Genomic DNA, 22,256 nt, shown 5'->3' with positions numbered 1-22,256 from the left:
CTTTTCCTCAATAATTCTTTTCTCCTCTGATTATCTTCTGCAACAAAAGTTTAAAGAAATGTTTATTCAAACAAGTCAACATTTATTAAATAAAGCACAGTATTTTTAAAACCTTATGATATAAAATATTTAATTAAATACAAGCAAAAACTTCTTAAAATACCTCGCTAGGTAATTGAATTAATCCCTCAGAATATCAAGTTTATTAAAAATCATTAAACCTTGATGATGTAATTTCATCTAGGGGTCAAAATCCCCACATTACTTTGTGCTAAATCATACCTTCTTTTGGTGGTTCTAGCTAGGACTAGGTCAAAAACCCAAAAACTACAACTTAAAAGCTTTCTTTGAGAAACCTTTAAACCTAAAAGTAATCAAGTTCTAATGCATACTTTCACTAATTCAAGGAGATAAGACAAAAAACTGAACTTTCATGCAACTGTGATATCCTACATCTTGTATAGTAACACAAAAGTAGCAACAAAGACATTAACAATTGCAGTTCGAGCTGGGAGTGACTGTTCTCTTTCAATTCAATGACACCACTAATGGCTTCTTAGCAGCTCCATGAAATCAACCAGCTGTCAAGTTGATGCATCAGAAGGAACAGTTATGCACTCCCATAAGAAAAAGCAACACATCAGGATGTTTGGCAAAACATCTGCTCCTTTACACTGCAGTTCTATAATAAACATGCAAACAAAGAAATGGGAGAAAGGGCAACAGAATTAAAATTCCAAGGTTTCCATTACAGTCTCATATGCATTTTAAATAAATGGCTTATAAAAATAAAAACAAATTTCTGCCAAATTGAATACTTTTATTTTAAATCTTTTGAAAATGCAAAATATAATTACTCAGATTCTTCTAGAAAGGCAAAACCTACACACAAATCTTTCCATTTTTAAAACTGAGAGTAAACTATAGTTACCAAGTAAAACCTTATTATTGTTATGCACAAACCCAAAAATTAATACTAAAATATACCCTTCTTTCATTTAATATGTATTTAGTAACTTATGCCAACAGTACTCTATTAAATGCATTTCCAAGACTGCAGAGTCTAAAAATATTTTTCAGTAGTGTTTGAAAGAGTAAATGCTGCTACACAGTTCAGCCCTAGTTTAACATATAATAACAGTAAATATACTATTCTCTGTATTTCAAAATATATATCTACTCCTACTTCTCTCCAAACCATTATATGAGTACAACAATATTAAGTTCTTATAAATAACTTCCTGTTTTAAAGCATACAATTGGATTTTCTAAAAAAAAGAAAAACTCCTGTCATCACAGGCTTAAAATAATTTTATATTCAACAATTCGTTTCAAACATTTGTAAAATCTTACTTTTTTCTATCTGAAACTTACAAGCACCTCAATGTGTCTAAGTTATTGATTATGCAGCACAGTGACAATATGTACAGTGTTTACAATAGGTGTGAGACATCAAATGTACTTAACTAACATTTTCTTAAACTGCTTATCCTCTGTTGCTTGCCATTTATAATCTGCCAAATCTTCTAGTCCTTTGTTGCATGTATAATTTAGAACCATCTGTTCTATGTGCTTTTAACTATTTAAACATTTTTCACCTACCTACAATTCACATAAATGGCAGGCTCAATTCAGTCAAGCTTTCTATATAGCGTTTTACATAAAGCAAATCCCTAAATAACATAGCAGAAAACACCAAATATGACTGCTACAGAGATAAAAGCACACCACATACAACATAAGTTTTTATGTGTTAGACAAACCTTTTCAATGTACTCAGAAATGTTTCTATTAGCTTTTTTTGAGTTAACTGTAGTCAATGTTTTTCCCCAACCCAGAAGACAAAGAGAATGCAAATTAAATAGACAGTTTCATGTCCTTGTTAGAAGAGAAGTAAATATGCTGACTGAAAATGACTACAGCAGACAGAATTCCACTTTCCCATTCAATTTACAGTGCCTCTTATTTATATACCAGTCAGTGTATCATTAAGTTTGATCATGTGACCAACCGAACTTTAGTGAGGTGAAAAACTATTTTAGACAAGCAAATTAAAACGCCAGTTTTACTGTTTATCTTTTCATAATGGTTGACAAAGGGCATATAACTTGAGATTATAGAATATATTTTAAAATCTATTCTGCCTTTTAAATACTAACTACATTTTCACCAATAGTTTTACTTAATACTGCTACTAAATTTTTAAAGTTTCCAGTATCTCCAGGTATTTTCAATAGTTGTACCTTTTCAAATGTAAAGGCATATGTAAAATATATAAGTTAATTACAAAAGGGGATCTAAGTCATCTAAAATAAGTATACGTAAATATTAACCAAGCTGATTAAAGACAAATCCACAGAAGAGAGTGGAGTAAATAAGAAAGGAAACATGTTAATTAAAAATAACATTCAAATCCTTTAAAGAAACATGCAGACAAAAGCTAAGTGAATACCAAAGGACACTATAAAAGTTACCACCATTTTTTTGCACATAATTTTCCACCTGTTACCAAAACATAAAATGTGCAGAAACTGAGGGCTCACTTTGAGAGAACACAAAAATAAGCAGCACAGCTTATCGTCAGCCTGTTAAGTTACATGGTCCTTTACATGGTCGCTTAAAACAGGAAAAAAATTAAGCGAAAAATTTACTCCTGGGAAAATTTCTCCATAAAGTTTACATGACGTCACTGGACCCCCTGAACATTCCCTAAACTTTGTCTTACCCAGACACACTTTTCGACTTTCTAAGGCTTCTTTCCATTCCTTAAAAAATAAGAAAAAAAAAAAAAGAGGGACTTGGGAATAAAAATTGCCCAAGATGGCGAAACGCTTGTTGTTTAGAGGGCAGAGGGAAAAAATGGAGGATATTGTAATATACACAAAGGGATAAATTTCAACAACTCGGCCAAGGACTGCAGCTGCTTCTCTCTTTATAAGGAAGCAACACACAAAAGATAAATACAGAGGGAGAGAAAAGAAGAGAAAATCTCCCAAACAGCAGGGCCAGCTCTGACTCTCCGAACACTTCCTTCCTTTCCCAAGTCCCAATTCTAGGGTTCGTGGAACTACTTTAAGAGGAGAGGAGCCGCGAAAGGGAAGGGGGGAGGGGGAGCAACAAGAACACTAGAAGACCGAAGAAGAGTTGAGAGCAGGGGGCAGCTCCCGGGGAAGAACTGCTGGGAGACAGACATTACTGTCGGAAAAGCTATGCTCCTCTAATCCTCTGCGTACTGAAACAGACCTTCACAGGTATCCAGATCTTTTCCCAGTCCCACCTGCACCCCCCCCCAGCTCACTTTCCGTAAACTCCTGAGCTCCAAGCTACTACAGGAGAGAGAGCAAAAGAGGCCCGAATCGGGGGGGGGGGGCGTGTAGCAGGCGCAGCTAAGCAGTCCTACAGGGAAGAGGGGGCGGAGGCAAAAAAGGGCAGCAGTAGGCGGACGGGGGGGGGGTATCTTGAAACTACCCCGGCGGGGATGGGGGGAGCAGCGGCTATTCCCGGGTAGGAACGGCGATCGCAACAGTGCCAGAGGTTGTTTTTTTTGAGAAGCCAAACTGTTGGCGGCGACCTGAGCGCTGGAAGCCGAAGGGAGGAAGGACACGCGAAGCCCGGGCGGCCGAGCAGGGCGGCCGGCACAAAGGAGGCAGACTCGCCACGGCAGCGTATGCCCGCGCCGGCGAAGGCACGGCCCGCGGCCCTGCTAGACCGAAGTCCCGCACCGGCAGCTAGGAATAAAGTTTACATTCTCCTGAGACCGCACCCCCCCTCCCACCCAGAACCGCGCATCTCCGCGTCCTCCTCCCCCAAACTGCACTCGGGACCCCGAGCACCACCCCAGCCTTCCAGCCAGCACAACAAAGAGACAGACCGACCGGCGAGGGTAAACAGCCGCGGCAGGGCGAGCAGGGCGAGCAGGGCGGGCAGGGCGAGCGCCTCGAGATAAGCAACTCTGGAGTCACCCGCTCTCTGGAGCGTAGTTTCTCCTTTTCGGTTTCAACCGGCTTTACGATATTTGGAATTTTCATCGTCACCCGCACCCCTCACACCCGAGGATTTTAAACTCACCTTTACTTTCGAACTGAGAGTTGCGGTTGATGGGATTTTTGCCTTCCCCAGATGGTTGAAGGTTACGATTTTTGTTTTTGGAAACCCCACCACCTCCTTATTTCTATTATTATTTTTGCAAGAAAAGTATAAAGAGAGTTGGAGTGGAGGTGAAATTTGTGATCGGGAAAGCCCTGGACGCCCTCCTTCTCCGTCTTCCGCCTCTCTCTCTCTGATTAGTTCCTATCCAGCAGCAGATTGAAGCAGGAGATGATTCTTCTCAAGGTTTGTTCAGCAGCTTCACTTCTAGGCGAAGGCTTCATGAACCAAGTGACGTCAACCAACGAGGCTTCTCTCTCTCTCCTCTCTCTAACAATGAAAGTTGCTGTTAACAAGGGAAAAAAGAGAATTGTTTATACCATTTCAGTTCCAATAATAAATGACCTATCAGCTCCTAAAGTAGCCAAGGGAGGGAGGGGGTTGCTTCTTCCTCCCAAGAATCCTGTAGCTTTGAGTTTGCACCGATCCTTGTCCCAGGAAAAAGTTAAGAAACTCAAATGTTTTGTTTTGCCGTTAAAAGTAGAGAAGACAGAAAATAGGATTGAACACGTAATTTTAAAAAAAAGTACACTGGCGAATAGGGAGCATATATTAACCATTTCTACCTAAACTTTTTTGTCTGTAAACTCAGAATTTGGTTAAACTCTAAAAGCCAACTAATGTAATATGCCAAAAATTCGTGGATGTTTGGAACTCAAAATAAAATAAAAAGCAGGACGCAAAATGGTCCCGGGGTAAAACGTTACTGCCCTGACACCGGCAAGTTAAGCTGCTGTAATGTTTATGGATTGAGTTAAAATTTATATAAAACGTTAAAATAGTAAATCATTTTAAAGTTATACGTTAGAACTGTAAAAGGTAACCTCAGTAGTTTTTCCCCCCAGCTTCTGAGAGGGCAAAAGAAAAAGGGGGGAGGATAGCTAATTGTACGAATTAGAACACTTAAAAAATCAAGTGAAAACTGGGTAGCCCATTGCTCCATCTTTAAATTACACACAAGGTATGCTATTTGTCTATCCCCAGAATTTCTTCCAACTTCCTATTTTTTACCCTTCCATTTTCTCCCACCAATTTCAGCATCCTAAAACCAAAAAAGTTAAAGGTGAAGTCCACCCAATTCCCTCCTACGGCACACCACCCTGTAGCTTCCTAAAAATGATTCTTTTAAAAAGGTCTTAACCGTGGTAACGCTTTATTACCCAAGAAGATAAATAATTTAAAAATTTTTTCATTGAGGTAGTGTTTTTCCCCTGGAACACATTAAAGTCTCAAAAGTTCATATAATTAAAACTTGCATAATTTAATTTTCAGGATAAAGAGCAAGTGAAAGGCAAGCTATAGAAAATTAATTTGACCATATATGTATATTTTGTACATGCATATGTGGATAAATGTATCTTAAAAGATGCTATTGTTTTATGTTTCCTCTTCAGCCACTGGCTGTGATTTTAATTGTGCTGGAGGATCTTCATTAGTATTAACACATGGGGAGATTTCACAAAGCTGCTTCATTAAGACAAAAAAAAAAGCTTGGCAGACTAGGTCTTTTTGCATGCACTGAGAATGTCAGCCTTACCTCGGTCATTTGTAACATAATAAGTGCAAGTACAATGATTGCAATGCAGGAGCGCTGGGGGGAAGGGCAGAAATACTGCCTGTCTAATAGGGATATCTGAAAAGAAGGCTGCTCATTATATAGTAAAATGTATGCTAAAAATTAGTGAAGATGATGTCTCAGGAGACTGATGCTAAATAAATTAATGTGCTGATATGTTTTTAATTATTATTTTTGTAGTAGTTTATTTCATTCTCAGGATTCACATTGAGCAGCAAAGCTGTGCTAGCATTTATTGATTTTTTTTCCCTGCCACATTCCCGGAATACAGATTTTAATCATTTCACTACACCACACTCAGTAATTTCATTAAAAACTGGAACCTTCCATCCCCAGAAAAGCATTTAATTTCAATGACATACAATTTCAGTCTTAGCAGAAAACTGTCTCTACAGTAAAAGCTGGTCTAAGGTTCAAATGCATAATTTAATCCTGAGTTTTCCATGCTCTGCATTCCTTTTGAAGCTATAATTTGAGTAACTACCTAATAACTGTAATAAGGATAATAATTTCCTTATAATATATTATTAACTCATATTTAATTAACTCAGAGGCCAAGCTCTGTACATGTATGACTGGTCAACAGTTCCACAATATCAAAATTTACTAATAATGTTACAGAAGAAAAATACAAACTACAACAAGTGTGGAAAGCCATCATTTACATATTACTTTAGCAAAGTAACATATAAAAAAGTTCATGCATTTTATAGAATAGTGGTCATTACTCAAAACAGTATTTTAAAATATTTGGAAGTAAACAAGACAATTCACTGATATTTCTATATGTAAATAAAGTATTTTAATATTAATATTTCAACAATCCATTTCTGATATTTTGCCTAATCACTAGCATTACTGTTGAAAATATTCAATTTTGAAAGGATAAAAAGAAATAGCTAGATTCAGATTGTCTCAATTTTCATAAAGAATTCTCTTAAAACATTTCTCTTGAAATAAAGTTGTGGCACACTTGAATAACTTAGATAACTAGGATGTATCTTTTACTTAAATACTTTAAACAGTATACTGCAAAGCATAGTTCAATTTTTGGTTCCAATAACATTTTGAAATAATACTGGGTTTGAAGATGGCACATTGGTTTTCCAAACAATAAGTTTCATAAGAATATGTAATTTACATTGCCTAGTTTTTAGAGGAAAAAACCTGTGGGGGAAACTATTTAACATAAGAAAACTCATTTAGTAATTTAAAGTTTGGATATATGCCTAATCAATAGAAAAAATGGTTCACAGATAATGAAAGTGATTAACTTATAGAAAAATTCACATTAAAAATTCCTATCATTCTCCTGGGAGACTTTAGAACCACAGTTCAAAAAAATTTTTAAAGAGAGTGTGTGAATGTATATATATATAATTTAAAATTGAAGCCACATATAACACAAAGTTGTCTTTTCCTTGGTTGAATGATGAAGTAACTTAAAATAAGACTTAGTGTCATCAAAGGTTAGAATAAGGGATAAAACTGGTGATAATGAAGAACTTGATCTTGGTGTCTTTAAAATATATTAAAACTATATTTTTATTATCATCAGGGCTCTTTACATAGTTTGAAAAATATTTTTGCAACATTCTTAAAGGTGAAATACAGTTAAATGAAAATCAATAATTAACAAAATAGTTGACAAATGAAAAACTCACACAGATTGATATCTAAAATTCATAAAATGAATTTTCTATATTTCAATAAAAAACAAAAGCTTCAATTTTTATATTAAAATATATCTTTAAAATAATTTGTTGTTATTTGGTAATTCAAATATATTAATTATCCAATTTAATCTACCTTTAAAACTGATTTTTAAAAATAATGATACACTAAAAATCTGAAACTGGATTACTCCAGTATTTGATACTCATTTACTAAGAAGTTGTGCCTAAATTATTTTTTAATATGATGCCTTCCCTTTTTCATGTTATCACATTTGATCATTTCAGAGATGACAACATAATCATAGAGCTGAGGGGGTAAAAAAAGAGAAAATAATCACAAGTTTTAAAATAATTTGTCTCCCGTAGCACTTAGTCTTCTACTTAAGATCATCATCTAAATCAATACCTGATGTAAAAGAATTTAATGATCAAATAGATCTTTTCCAATATAACTGATAATTATTTCTGAAATTCTATATGATACATACCTAAACTAATTACTAATACCAATAATTTAACTAAATTATAATGCCATAAACTAATTATTCCACCACTATAGACTAAATTGTTGCACTTTCTTCTATAAAGCATCATCTATTTTTAGGACCAAGACAGAACTTCTTAAACAGGCAGATATAAAGATGGACAGGTATTTACTACTGTAGGTATTGTACATGGACCTTCAAAGAGTAAGGAATTGCCATGGACAGAGAACAAAGTCTAGGCTGACTATAAACTACAAAAAGCCAAACGAAGGAGAGATCTTAATAGTAGAACAAGTTGGCCACTGTCATGTCTTGTTTCTGTTTCAATCAGTACAGACTAATGAAGCTTTATTTGTTTTCATTCACTGAACAAACATTTGAGTGCTTGCTGTATGCTGTGCACTCTGCTAGAGGCTGGAAAAACATGAAAAGCTCACATTCTGGTTGATGTTGAAAGTGTGAAATTCCTGGGAGATTACAGACTCACAAAAATCACATTATAAAGATACAAATAATAAAGTTTTGTGAGAATAAAGAGAATGGGGCAACTAATTCTGACTGAGAGTCTATAAAAAGCTTTATCAAAGAAATGCCATTTGAACTGCATCTCAAATACTGAGAGCTTACCAGGCAAGGAAGGCAGGAGCAGCTTCTAAGTGAAAGAAACCATAAATTTAAATGCAAAGAGCTACTAGGTGTGATGTCCATCCACTAGTGAGAAATTCATTGTAACAGGAATATTCAGTGTGAGGTGTGGAATAACAGGAACTAAGGAGGAAAAGGAGGCTTGGACCTGAGAGTGAAAGGCCTTAAGTACCATGGTTGAATTTATCCTGAGAGCCAACAAAGGTCAGCAAAGAAGTGACATGATCGACCTTATTTTTAGGGAAAATAAACTGTGTAGGCAGTGCAGATAATAGACTGTAGTATGAAGAGACTGCTTAACAGTCCATGAGAAAAGGGGTAAGAGTGGTATTGGAGGTTTAAAGCCAGACGTTTTTGAGGTAAAATGTGGATTTTGTGACCAACTGAAAACAGAGAGAGTTAAAGGAAAGGAAGAACTAAAGGAAAACTAGAGAGGCTTCTGGCTTAGGGAACTGGGTAAATGCTGCAGTCACTTAGTAAGGTCCAGAATACATAAGGTAAAACAAATCATAAGGTAGTCTGGAATTAGACCTTGAATTTATGCTTTGTAAGTTTTTTGGGGTTTTTTTTGCCACGCTGCGCAGCATATGGGATCTTAGTTCCCTGACCAGGGATCGAATCCGCACCCCCTGCATTGGAAGCGCAGAGTCTTAACCATTGGATCGCCAGGGAAGTCCCCTTAGGTCATTTTTAAATGGGATTATTAAAATCAACTGGACAGCTTTTTCAAAATATACATACCCAGGCCCAATATCTAGAGATTCACTAGGTCTGGGTGGGGGCCTAGTATTTATTTCCTTTTTTAAAAAAATTCTGATGGTGCTTCAAATAAACACTGCTGATTAAGAATGCTGTTGTGTGACTTCCCTGGTGGTTCAGTGGTTAAGACTCCACCCTTCCACTACAGGGGGCATGTGTTTGATCCCTGGTCGGGGAACTAAGATCCTGCATGCCGTGCCACAAGGCACACAGCACCACCACCACCACCCCCAAAAAAAGAATGCTGTTATAAGCACAAGTTGGTTATAAAATTCATTTGGAATAAAAAAAAACAAGAAAAGCCCAGAAAACTCTGAAAAAGAGCATTGGGAGTAGGGGGAGGATGTAATATCAGATATTAAAATATGCTATAAAGGCTTAATAATTTAACAGTGGCATTGGCACATGAAATAAAAAGACCAATAAACACAATAGAAAGTTGAGAAATTACCCAAGTGCATACGGAAATTTAACTTAGACAAAGGCTGTATCTCAAAGCAGTAAGGAAGAGATGGACGTTTTCATAAGTGATGTTGGGATAACTGGGTAGTCATAAGGAAAAAGACGAATTTGGATCTGTTCCAAGAATAAATTTCAAAAAGATCAGATATTTAAATATAAAAATTTGAACCACACAAGTACTAGGAGAAATTATGGGTCAATTCCTCTATAGTTGGAGAGTAGGGAAAACGTTCCTAACAATGGTCAAAACTAGATGCAGTAAAGTGAAATATTGGTAAATCTCAATATGTAAAAATAAAAAGCTTTTGTATTGAGAAAAAGAAAAAAATACTGCAAGTGAAGTATAAAGACAAATGAGAAACTGTGAAAAAAATCTGTAACATATCAGAGATAATTTAATAACCCTACATATAAAGAGTATCTAAAAATGAATAAAACACCAACACCCTGAGAGAAAAATGGCAAGAGATATGAACAGACATTTCACAGGAAAAGAAATGCAAATGCCCCTTAAATAGAAACATTCTCAACCTTGTTCATAAGAGAAATGCAAATTAAGAATCACTGAGATACTATGTCTCGCCCAACAAATTGGCAAAAATCCAAAAGTTTCACAACACAGCCTGTTAGTGAGGCAGTTGTGGGGAAAAGGAACACTCTCAAATATTCTTTGTTAGAGTGAAAAATAGAAAAACTCCAACGAGAGAGAATTTTACGGTATCTAGCAAAGTTACATATGCATTTATTTTGTGTCTAGCAAATCCCACTTCCAAGAATCTGACCAAAACTGAAATAATATAAAATAAGTATATAAGAAAATATACATTGAAGCACTGTTTCTTATAGCAAAAGTCTGCATGAAAATTAATAGAGAAACCTCACTAAAATGGAGTCTGAAGGCCAAAAGAGGGAGCCCATGTACCAGTCAAGGTCCATACAATGATCCCAATAGGAAAAGACATACCATGCATCTCCAGCTGGAAGTGACACTGTTTTACTTACTACAAATGCCAGCAGAAGGAAGAAAGATCTCTTCCTTGCCTGGCAACAGCTCAGCCAATGAAACTGTCACAACTCAGCCAATTAAGAGCCATTATACTTTGAATTCCCAGTTTCCTCCAATGGACTTTTTGTTTATCAACATCTCTCCCAACTTCCCCTTCTCCTCTATAAAAAAATTTTCTTTCCTTTTCTTTATTGGACTTGCATGTGATTCACAGAGTCGCATGTCACAAATTGCAATTCTTTGCTGCCCCCAAATAAACCCATTTTGCTGGTAAAATATCTGACCGTTTATTGTTTTAGGTTAACATCTGGAAATAACACAAATCTCCATCATAGGGAAATGGCTGAATTAATTATGGTACACACATACAGTGAAGTACTATGTATGCAATTTTTTAAAAGGAATAAAGAATATATGGAATATAAAGTATTTCACTGTCAGCTCCAGTATTTTGTTAAGTAAAAAAAATCAAAGCAGAGAAAAGCATCTATGGTATGCTACCATTCATCTATATATGTATTTCACTTTTTAAATGAAATGAAAAGTCAAAACCTTAAAACACGTGGTTACCTGTAAAAAGGAAAAGAGCAGGGTAGTAAAGATAGAATAGTAGGAAGGTTTCTCATAAAAATGTGATTTTGGAAACAAAATAATTTACATAATTATAAAACAAAAATACATTAAATTTTAAAAGCAATCCCTTCTAAATGAAATAAATGAACTTAATTGTATATGGAGTTGGTGGCATAACCATACAGAGAAGAATATTCTAAGTGACTTTAAACACAGTAATTTTTAAAAATCACATACAAACACAATAATTTAACAGTACTTTCCTCATAGGATTTAAACTAAGAAAATGAACTTTAAAGAAGCAACAAAATAGGAACTTAATTTGTTACCATTAGCCATAGTTTTGTGGTATTAATTGGCAGTGTTATTGTAATATTATTGTATGCATAGTCTGAGAAAAAGCAAATGGATAATTAAGTTGGTGTTTTTGATGTGGGACAAAAAAGAAACATGTAAAATCAATGAGTTACATAAAAATTCTGTGATCATGAATTTGAACTGGATGTATTAGAATGAACTCATCACATATTTTATATTTAAAAATATATATTTCTTAGTTCTGCCCACTGTAAATGCCTAAAACCAGGGACTACTTCAGTAGCAACAAGCACATACTTATGTTTCCAATTATAGACACTAAACATCATTTGCCCCTGAAACAAATTCCTTGAAGCAAAGGTTGATTCTAGGTTTGGGATAGGTAATGGCCAAGATAAGCCTAAAATACCCTATCATACCTTTAAGCATGAAAACTATCAAAGATTATTGGGGTCATATAAAAAGGACTTGAGAGTAAATTTGAAGAACCCAACTTGAATTGGCTCCCACTGGCCAAAGATGAGACAATTTGAACTTGTTAAGAATAACTACAATGGATTGAAACATAACAAATATATCTTAAGACATGAGTTCATAATGATACTTAAAAAACACATTGTTCACCTTTGAAGAATGCTAGGGAACAACTCATTACTTTGAAAACTGGTAAATAAAGGAAACAAATTAAGACTTTATTCAACATTTCATATCAAATGTACCTTAGGAAACCTAATTTGAAATTGTGTTTGTATGTATACATATATATGTATGAATGAAGGTCTGTATATGTATTATATGTATATATGTATGTACATACGTATATATACATATATATACCTCTTAAAATTTGAACGTAAGATTTTTTTTAAATGAAATGTTATTGGTCTGCACTAACAGTTATTATGATCAAGTGTACAATTTACCTGTGAGTTTCAAGGCAGATAAAACAAAGAGGGAACAGGATACTATTCTTGTCTGATAAATAAGAAAGTAACCAATTCAATAAGACAAACTTAAAACATTGGAGTAAAATATCAAAGTTTTGATGTAATCTTATAGCCAATGCATAGACATCATTTGTATGGTCTTATAGCAATCCTCCATAAAAGCCAAGGGCATATGATGAACATGTTAAGTTGATTGCATTAAATCAATTAACAAATCAGTCACATAAGGCTGTGTAGATTATGCATGGGACCACTCCAGGGGCAGCAGTGTGATGAATCCAACTCATACAAGCACATGCTGTCAAAAATTAAATCTTTAGGGATTCTTGAAGCTACTAGTTAAACACAGCCATTACCAAAAATAAATATTTTCAAACTTATATTAAAAACAAATAAATACAACTCATCACTTCTTATTTTATTATGCTTTACTATTATCGATGCCCTTGAGGTTATTTATGTCCATTGTAGCATGCAGAAAAAGCTATACAGTGGTGTGCTACTGCCCATCTCTTCCCAACTCTATTACCAGTGATATCACATTGGTAGCTTGAAACAGACCACAGTGGGAATGTTTACAACCTAGAAATCGGCAAATGCTACAAATCAGGGCATGAGCTTAATGTTTTGTTGATAGTCTAGACCAGGGGTCCCCAAGCCCTGGGCCACGAACTGGTATCAGTCCATGGCCCATTGGGAACTGGGCCGCACAGCAGGAGGTGAGCAGTGGGCAAGCGAGCAAATCTTCATCTGTATTTACAGCCGCTCCCCATCTCTTGCATTACCGCCTGAGCTACACCCCCTGTCAGATCAGTGGTGGCATTAGATTCTCATAGGAGTGCGAACCCTACTGTGAACTGCGCATGTGAGGCATCTAGGCTGCGTGCTCCTTATTAGAATCTAATGCCTGATGATCTGAGGTGGAGCTGAGGTGATGATGCTAGCAGTGGGGAGCGGCTGCAAATACAGATTATCATTAGCAGAGAGATTTGACTGCACAGAGACCATAATAAATCAGTTGCTTGCAGACTCATATCAAAACCCTATCAGTGAGTGGCAAGTGAAAACAAGCTCAGGGCTCCCACTGATTCTGCATTATGGTGAGTTATATAATTATTTCATTATACATTACAATGTAATAATAATAGAAATAAACTGCACAATAAATGTAATGTGCTTGAATCATCCTGAAACCATCCCTACCTGCCCCCAGTCTATGGAAAAATTGTCTTCCATGAAACTGGTCCCTGGTGCCAAAAAGGTTGGGGAACCACTGGTCTAGACTTAATAGAAAAAAGTATTAATCAAATTAAATTTAAAGTGTTACGCTGAAATAAATAATCTTCTAATACTATTTTTAAACTATTAATGAGTTAGTGAGAAGTCACATCATTGATGAAAAAGTAAAGTTTAATTTTCATCTTACTCTTTTACTTAGACAAAAATATCAATGACCATTTATGTTAACACTACATTCTTCAACAATTGCACACCTATAGGTTGGCTACAGACAGGGCTATAGAAACAAGAGTTTGGTAAAAATCAACCAAAGCATTCTGTAAGAATCAATCGCCTATATGGATTTTACAATACAGTATTGTATATGTTATTATTTGTAAATTGTAATTATTTTTATTCCCAGAAAGATTTACTAGCACACCTCTTTTGGGGAGGACCACGATCACTAGCCCTTGAGGAGTGCACAGTCCAACTGAGAAATGTAAATACTCCAAAATATCTGATACAATGTGTTAAATACTCTAATAGAGGTATTCAAAGTGAAATGAGTACACATTAGAAGTGGTTATTTTTTCTGGGTGGAGATGGCGGAAGAAGAATGCATATCCTAATTTGTGAAACAGTCCATCTCATAGTAATAAAGCCTTCTTTGCATTATAGTTTGTCCTAATATATTATTTTCAGCACTAATGTAATAATTTAGCCCTAATGTAATAATTTAGCCCTGAAAGACAATTTTAGGCTTTTCAACCTTCTGATACATGCTGCCATTGGGGCAAGCCACCTGAAATCACAGAAATGGTCTTTTTTAGGGTCATGAATAAATTTTTTTTTTTTTTTTTTTGCCGAGTAGCTTGCAGGATCTTAGTTCCCTGACCAGGGATTGAACCCGGACCCCAGCAGTGAAAGTGCTGAGTCCTAACCACTGGACTGCCAGAGAATTCCCATGAAAAAATATTTTTATATCATATCTGATTTCAAAAATTCATATGACTAACTTCCCTCTTGACAGCCAACCTGTTTCAAGGTGGAAAACAGGAGTTTTCTATTCACTGCTCATTTTTTTTCACAGCATTTTGAAGAATATATACTCAAGGACCAAAATTCAATCATAGACACAATTCTCATGATTTCCTTTAAAAACTGAATCAAGATCAAAGTCCATATTGTTTACAGACAATTGTGCTCTGGCAATAATGCACTATGAGAAATAATATTCATGTGTCAACTCTTTAACTAGTGTAGAGATGTTGTTCCTGTTCTCTGCTTGTACTCTGTCACTACTGAATCCAACAAACCTTTAGCAGAAAATTTTTTGGCTCAGAAAATAACCACAAGCCAAAATTTAAAAATTTCTTCCCCTTTAAGCATGGATTTTCAGTGATTAAAAAGAAAAACAAACAAGAAGCTGTCAAGCACTTTTCCCTCATAAACAGTAAAACATCCATGTATGCTCTTTACATAGAAGGTTTCACCCAACTGTAAAGTATCTGTTAGCATGCACATGTTAAGAGTAGGTAGAGGGCTTCCCTGGTGGTGCAGTTGTTGAGAATCTGCATGCCAATGCAGGGGACACGGGTTCGAGTCCTGGTCTGGGAAGATCCCACATGCCACGGAGCAACTAGGCCCGTGTGCTACAGCTACTGAACCTGCGCGTCTGGAGCCTGTGCTCCGCAACAAGAGAAGGCCGCGACAGTGAGAGGCCCGCGCACCGCCATGAAGAGTGGCCCCCGCTCGTCGCAACTAGAGAAAGCCCACGCACAGAAACGAAGACCCAACACAGCCAAAAATAAATAAATAAATTTATATTAAGAAAAGAGTAGGTAGAGTAACTATGCTTTCTTATTACATCATTGATATTATAATGTCCAAAATTATCACATTAAAGGAATTCTGCCAATAGTTGATCCTGAGTTCTTGCCAGACATAATATTTATTATTTTGCTGCAGGTTTAATAAACTTGGCAACTGTATGGTTTTATATCTACTTTTGCTCTGAGAAGTGCAACACTGAATTAATACTTCCTTAGCTTTAGTGTCTTTTCCTCCTTTAGAGACAAAAATACTGGAAAGTGTTATTTTGTGCTTATTCTGGGAAGCTTTTACTGTTTTACCAGAATAGTTTACCCAAAAAAAGTCATCATATTTTGTTTAAAACAGAGTCAATGGCTTTAAAATACCCCAGCCCAGGGAATTCCCTGGTGGTCCAGGGGTTAGGATCCATGCTTCCACTGCAGGGGGCATGGGTTCATCCCTGGTTGGGGAAATAAGATCCCGCTTGCTACACAGATCCTAGCCCAAGTGCATTAAAATTACTTTTTATTACTTCTCTCTCTCCCCCCATATATCTATAACCTTTCTCTCTCTTTCCCATTCTTGACTGAAGAGAGGCAATTGGAGAGAGAGAAAAAAAAGTTATCCTCTGAGAGGCAAATCAAATGATAGAAATCACCTGGAAATAATATAAGTTGAGCTCTTTTTCTTGGCGCCTCGGAGGTGGTCGGCTGCTTCAGAATGAGGCTGAACATCTCTTTTCCAGCCACTGGCTGCCAGAAACTCATTGAAGTGGAAGATAAATGAAAACTTCGTAGCTTTTATGAGAAGCGTATGGCTACAGAAGTTGCTGCTGACGCTCTGGGTGAAGAATGGAAGGGTTATGTGGTCCGAATCAGTGGTGGGAACGACAAACAGGGTTTCCCCATGAAGCAGGGTGTCTTGACCCATGTAGTTTTGATTTGCATTTCTCCAGTGATTAGTGTTGAGCATCCTTTCATGTGTTTGCTGGCAATCTGTATATCTTCTTTGGAGAAATGTCTATTTAGGTCTTCTGCCCATTTCTGGACATGGCCGAGTCTGCCTACTACTGAGTAAGGGGCATTCCTGTTACAGACCAAGGAGGACTGGAGAAAGAAAGCACAGATCTGTGCGGGGTTGCATTGTGGATGCCAAATTGAGCGTTCTCAATTTGGTCATCGTAAAAAAAGGGGAAAAGGATATTCCTGGACTCGCTGATACTACTGTGCCTCATCGCCTGGGGCCCAAAAGAGCTAGCAGAATCCGCAAACTTTTCAGACTCCCTAAAGAAGATGATGTCCGCCAGTATGTTGTGAAAAAGCCCCTAAACAAAGAAGGTAAGAAACCTAGGACCAAAACACCCAAGGTGCAGCGTCTTGTTACTCCACGTGTTCTGCAACACAAACGTCGGCGTATTGCTCTGAAGAAACAGCGAACTAAGAAAAATAAGAGGCTGCAGAATATGCTAAACTTTTGGCCAAGAGAATGAAGGAGGCCAAAGAAAAACACCAGGAAGAGACTGCGAAGAAACGGAGGCTTGTCCTCTCTGAGAGCGTCTACTTCTGAGTCCAGTCAAAAGTGAGAAGTTCTAAGAGTAACAAATAAATAAGATCAGACATCAAAAAAAAAAAAAAAAGATAATATAAGTTGAATCTTTAAAAATGTCAAAAAAGAAACTTATGTACTGTGAATTTTTTTGTATGGCCAAAGAATAAGAAGAGAGGAGCTTTTGTGGCAGCTTTTTTTTTTTAACATCTTTATTGGAGTATAATTGCTTTACAATGGTGTGTTAGTTTCTGCTTTATAACAAAGTGAATCAGCTATACATACACATATATCCCCATATCTACTCCCTCTTGCGTCTCCCTCCCACCCTCCCTATCCCAGCCCTCTAGGTGGTCACAAAGCACCAGCTGATCTCCCTGCTATGTGGTCGCTTCCCACTAGCTATCTATTTTACATTTGGTAGTGTATATATGTCCATGCCACTCTCTCACTTCATCCCAGCTTACCCTTCTCCCTCCCCGTATCCTCAAGTCCATCCTCTATGTCTGTGTCTTTATTCCTGTCCTGCCCCTAGGTTCTTCAGAACCTTTTTTTTTTAGATTCCATATATATGTGTTAACATACAGTATTTGTTTTATTCTTTCTGACTTACTTCACTCTGTATGGCAGACTCTAGGTCCATCCACCTCACCACAAATAGCTCAATTTCGTTACTTTTTATGGCTGAGTAATATTGCACTGTATATATGTGCCACATCTTCTTTATCCATTCATCTGTCGATGGACACTTAGGTTGCTTCCATGTCCTGGCTATTGTAAACAGAGCTGCAATGAACATTGTGGTACATGACTCTTTTTGAATTACGGTTTTCTCAGGGTATATGCCCAGTCGTGGGATTGTAGGGTCATATGGTACTTCTATTTTTAGTTTTTTAAGGAACCTCCATAGTGTTCTCCATAGTGGCTGTATCAATTTACATTCTCAACAACAGTGCAAGAGGGTTCCCTCTTCTCCACACCCTCTCCAGCATTTGTTGTTTGTAGATTTTTTGATGATGACCATTCTGACTGGTGTAAGGTGATACCTCATTGTAGTTTTGATTTGCATTTCTCCAGTGATTAGTGATGTTGAGCATCCTTTCATGTGTTTGTTGGCAATCTGTATATCTTCTTTGGAGAAATGTCTATTTAGGTCTTCTGCCCATTTTTGGACTGGGTTGTTTGATTTTTTGATTTTGAGCTGCATGAGCTGCTTGTAAATTTTGGAGGTTAATCCTTTGTCAGTTGCTTCATTTGAAAATATTTTCTTCCATTCTGAGGGCTGTCTTTTCATCTTGTTTATGGTTTCCTTTGCTGTGCAAAGCCTCTGTTTCATTAGGTCCCATTTGTTTATTTTTGTTTTAATTTCCATTTCTCTAGGAGGTGGGTCAAAAAGGATCTTGCTGTGATTTATGTCATAGAGTGTTCTGCCTATGTTTTCCTCTAAGAGTTTTATAGTGTCTGGCCTTACATTTAGGTCTCTAATCCATTTTGACTTTATTTTTGTGTATGGTGTTAGGGAGTGTTCTAATTTCATTCTTGTACATGTAGCTGTCCAGTTTTCCCAGCACCACTTATTGAAGAGGCTGTCTTTTCTCCATTGTATATTCTTGCCTCCTTTATCAAAAATGAGGTGACCATATGTGCGTGGGTTTATCCCCGGGCTTTCTATCCTGTTCCATTGATCCATATTTCTGTTTTTGTGTGCGGCAGCTTTTATGTGTGGCTTTTGTTGGAGGAATTGGGATCAGTTCTTTGAGATTTTCCTGGCGTTTCACCCTAACTACTTGGGGAGGGAACAAACTTATTCCTATAGGGAGATAGCCATTGGGATATAGACCATTCCCTCAATTCAGGAGTCCTGAAGCCTCTGCTTCTGCCAGGAAATCATCCCTAATCCTCACTTTTCACCTTTCAGACATCTCTTCCCAGCAGCTTTTTCTACTTTCACATAGTAAGAAAAAGAAAAATGTAAGGGGACTCTACACAGTTACTCCCCCTACTATTTCAGTTGTATCAATGATGAATCTCAAGATCATCATTAATCTTGACATTAAGATAAGATTTGGGGGAGAATGGGGCTGGGTGCCATTCCATGCTTTGGCAAATCTTTTTCTTTCCTCAGCTATCATCTTTTGAAATATATGACATTGAGATTCTATCCTGTTTCTTATTTCTGGTTACTGCTGACAAATGTTTTGTTTTCTTTTTTTCTTCTGGTTCTGCTGTTCTTATCTTTTTTTAAAAAAAAATTGTTGAAGATCATATCATTGGGTATCAGAGGAGGGAAATTCTGTAGCTTCTTTCTACCATCTTTACACAGGAGTCTTATTTTTTGGCCACATGTGTGGCTTGCGGGATCTCAGTTCCCCGACCAGGGACTGAACCCAGGCCACTGCAGTGAAAGCCCGGAATCCTAATCACTAGGCCACCAGGGAATTCCCCCTACACAGGAGTCTCTTTTCTTAATTGCAAACATGCTTAATTGAAAAAAAAAGTGTATTTATTTTTAGATGATAATGATACATAATAACAAAGCTTATAATCTAGAAGAATTTTTGTCTTTAAAGCCTAAAATCCTTTAATATATCCTTTAATTACTAGACCATATCATGTATTCTCTTAAATTGTCATTTAATTGTTCCTGAAATACTTATTGAATACCTATTATGTGCCAGATACTATTCTAGGTGCTAAGGATGCAGCAGTGAAAAAAGTAACTGCCTTCATAGGACTTACTTTCTCGTGGGGAGAGACAGGCAATAAACACAAGCAAACACATAGTGCATATCAGGGTCCGCAACCTTCTTCCGTAAATGGCCAAACAGTAAATGTTTTAGGCTTTAGAGGTCTCATGTCTCTATTGCAATTACTCAACTTTGTCATTGTAGTGAAAAACCAGCCATAGGCAACAGATAAAAAAGTGAGCATAGTTGTGTTCCAAGAAAACTTCATATGCAAAAACAGGTGGTAGCTAAGATTTATCCAATGGCCATAGTTTGCACATGCCTGCTATATATAATTTTGACATGTCTTACGGAAAAAAGTAGGGAAAGCAAGATGTACAAGAAGTTCTAGGAAAGGTGAGAAAGGGCCTCCTGATAAGACATCTGAGCACAGACTTTTTAAAAGTGAGGGAATAAGGCATGTAGTCTTATGGGGGAAGAGCTTCCCAAGCAGAGGGAACAAGATTTACAAATGTCCTGTGACAGGAGCATGCTTAGTTTGTTCAACAAACAGTAAATAGTCTGATGTGGTCAAGAAGAGCACCAAGAGATAAGGTCAAGAGAGTGCCACAGATGGCGCCATATTCTGCAGGGTTTTTGAAGCCATTATACAAAGATGTTGAATTTTTATCCTGAGGAGGAAACCACTGTGTGGCTTTGAGCAACGAAAGGACATGGCCTGACTTACCTTTGAAAAAGTTCTCTCTGGCTTTAGTATTAGAACAGACTGTAGTGAAAAAAGAATGGAAGTTAGACCATGTAGGAGATCGCTGCAAATTCTAAGCAAAGGATGATCATACTAAGGTTAGAACTGATGGTAGTGATTGAAGTAGTAGAAAGTGGTCAGATTCTTTATATATGTTGAAGGTAGAGGTAAAGGATCTGTTGATGGATTTGATATGTGCTATAAGAGAAAGAGTTCTAGTGAATGATGACTCCACGGTTTTTGTCCTCAGGAACTAGAAGGCAAAAGTTAGTGTTTATGTACATAGGGAGACTGCAAAAGAGCTGCTTTGGGTGAGGGTGTTGTGGTTTGGTGTAAATCAGTTGGTTTGGGACTTCCCTGGTGGTCCAGTGGTACAGAATCCACCTTCCAATGCAGGGGACGCAGGTTTGATCCCTGGTCAGGGAACTAAGATCCCACATGCTGTGGGGCAACTAAGCCCACATGCCACAACCACTGAGCTCGTGAGCCTCAACGAGAGAGCCTGCATGCCCCAAACTACAAGGCCCACGCACTCTGGAGCCCCCACGCCACAACTAAAGAGCCCATGCACCCTGGAGCCCACACGCCACAACTAGAGAAAGAAAACCCGCACACCACAACTAGAGAGGAGTCTGAACGCCGCAACTAGAGAGAAACCTGAGCGCTGCAACGAAGATATCTTGCATGCCTCAACAAAGATCCAGCACACCGCAACTAAGATCTGACACAGCCAAAAATAAATAATAAATAAAATAAATATATTTTTTTAAAGATAAGTAGGTTTGTTTGTTACTTGTTACGTTGAAGACACTAATTAAATATCCAGGTGGAGATGTTAAGCACAAAGAAGGCTATATAAGTTTGGAGTCTGGGGTAAGGTCCTGGCTGGAAATACAAATCTGGGAGTTACTTGCTTATAGTATTTAAAATATGAAATGGTGAGATCAAAGAGTGACTTCACACAGACTAAGTTCTGTGATACTGCAATACTTAGAAGGTGGAGATATGAGGAAAAACCAGGAAAAGAAATTAAGAAGGAGTGGCTAGTGAAATGAGTACATCTTTTCATTCCCTTAAGGGTATTTTTTTTTTTTTTTTTTTTTTTGTGGTACGCTGGCCTTTCACTGTTGTGGCCTCTCCCATTGCGGAGCACAGGCTCCGGACGCGCAGGCCCAGCGGCCATGGCTCACGGGCCCAACCGCTCCGCAGCATGTGGGATCCTCCCGGACTGGGGTACGAGCCCATGTCCCCTACATCGGCAGGTGGACTCTCAACCACTGCGCCACCAAGGAAGCCCTAAGGGTATATTTTTAAGAGCAGAGTTTATTTTTATCTTGATAAAAACTGATTTATCAGTTTTTACTTTTATTGATCCAGCTTTTGGAAATCTTAGTAGAAAATCATGAAGATTTTCTCCTTTCCTTATGTTTTGTTCTAGAAGCTTTATAGTTGAGGTCTTATTTACATTTAGGCCTGTGATCCATTTTGAGTTACTTTGTACATATCATGCAAAGTATGGATGAAAATCCATTTCTGCCATATGGATATCCAATTTTGCCAGCTCTATCTACTGAAAAGACTATCCTTTTTCCATTAAGTTGATTCTGTACCTTTATCAAAAATCAGTTGTCTTTCAGCTTTTGTATATCTATA

The 22,256-nt window shown here is 37.1% G+C and overlaps 1 protein-coding gene, 1 long non-coding RNA gene and 1 pseudogene across 2 annotated transcripts in view; 2 read left to right on the top strand and 1 right to left on the bottom strand.

Annotated features, from left to right (window-relative positions):
• The window catches only part of BAZ2B (bromodomain adjacent to zinc finger domain 2B), a 390,367-nt gene that overhangs the window by 306,742 nt on the left and 61,369 nt on the right, over positions 1 to 22,256 (bottom strand). Inside the window, exon 4 of the mRNA XM_060152812.1 lies at positions 4,069 to 4,432. The gene's annotated coding sequence lies outside the window, so the exon portion shown is untranslated. The remainder of the gene's footprint in view (positions 1 to 4,068; positions 4,433 to 22,256) is intronic.
• Positions 3,162 to 5,887, top strand: LOC132522360 (uncharacterized). Its single transcript, XR_009541180.1, has 2 exons — positions 3,162 to 3,251; positions 3,553 to 5,887. It is a non-coding gene; the product is annotated as an uncharacterized LOC132522360 (long non-coding RNA).
• On the top strand, positions 16,347 to 17,208 carry LOC132522358 (small ribosomal subunit protein eS6-like; annotated as a pseudogene).

Source organism: Lagenorhynchus albirostris, chromosome 6 (assembly GCF_949774975.1).
Source record: "Lagenorhynchus albirostris chromosome 6, mLagAlb1.1, whole genome shotgun sequence".
NCBI lineage: Eukaryota > Metazoa > Chordata > Mammalia > Artiodactyla > Delphinidae > Lagenorhynchus > Lagenorhynchus albirostris.
The sequence above is the reverse complement of the archived record's forward strand: the minus strand, read 5'-3'. Positions and strand labels throughout refer to the sequence as shown.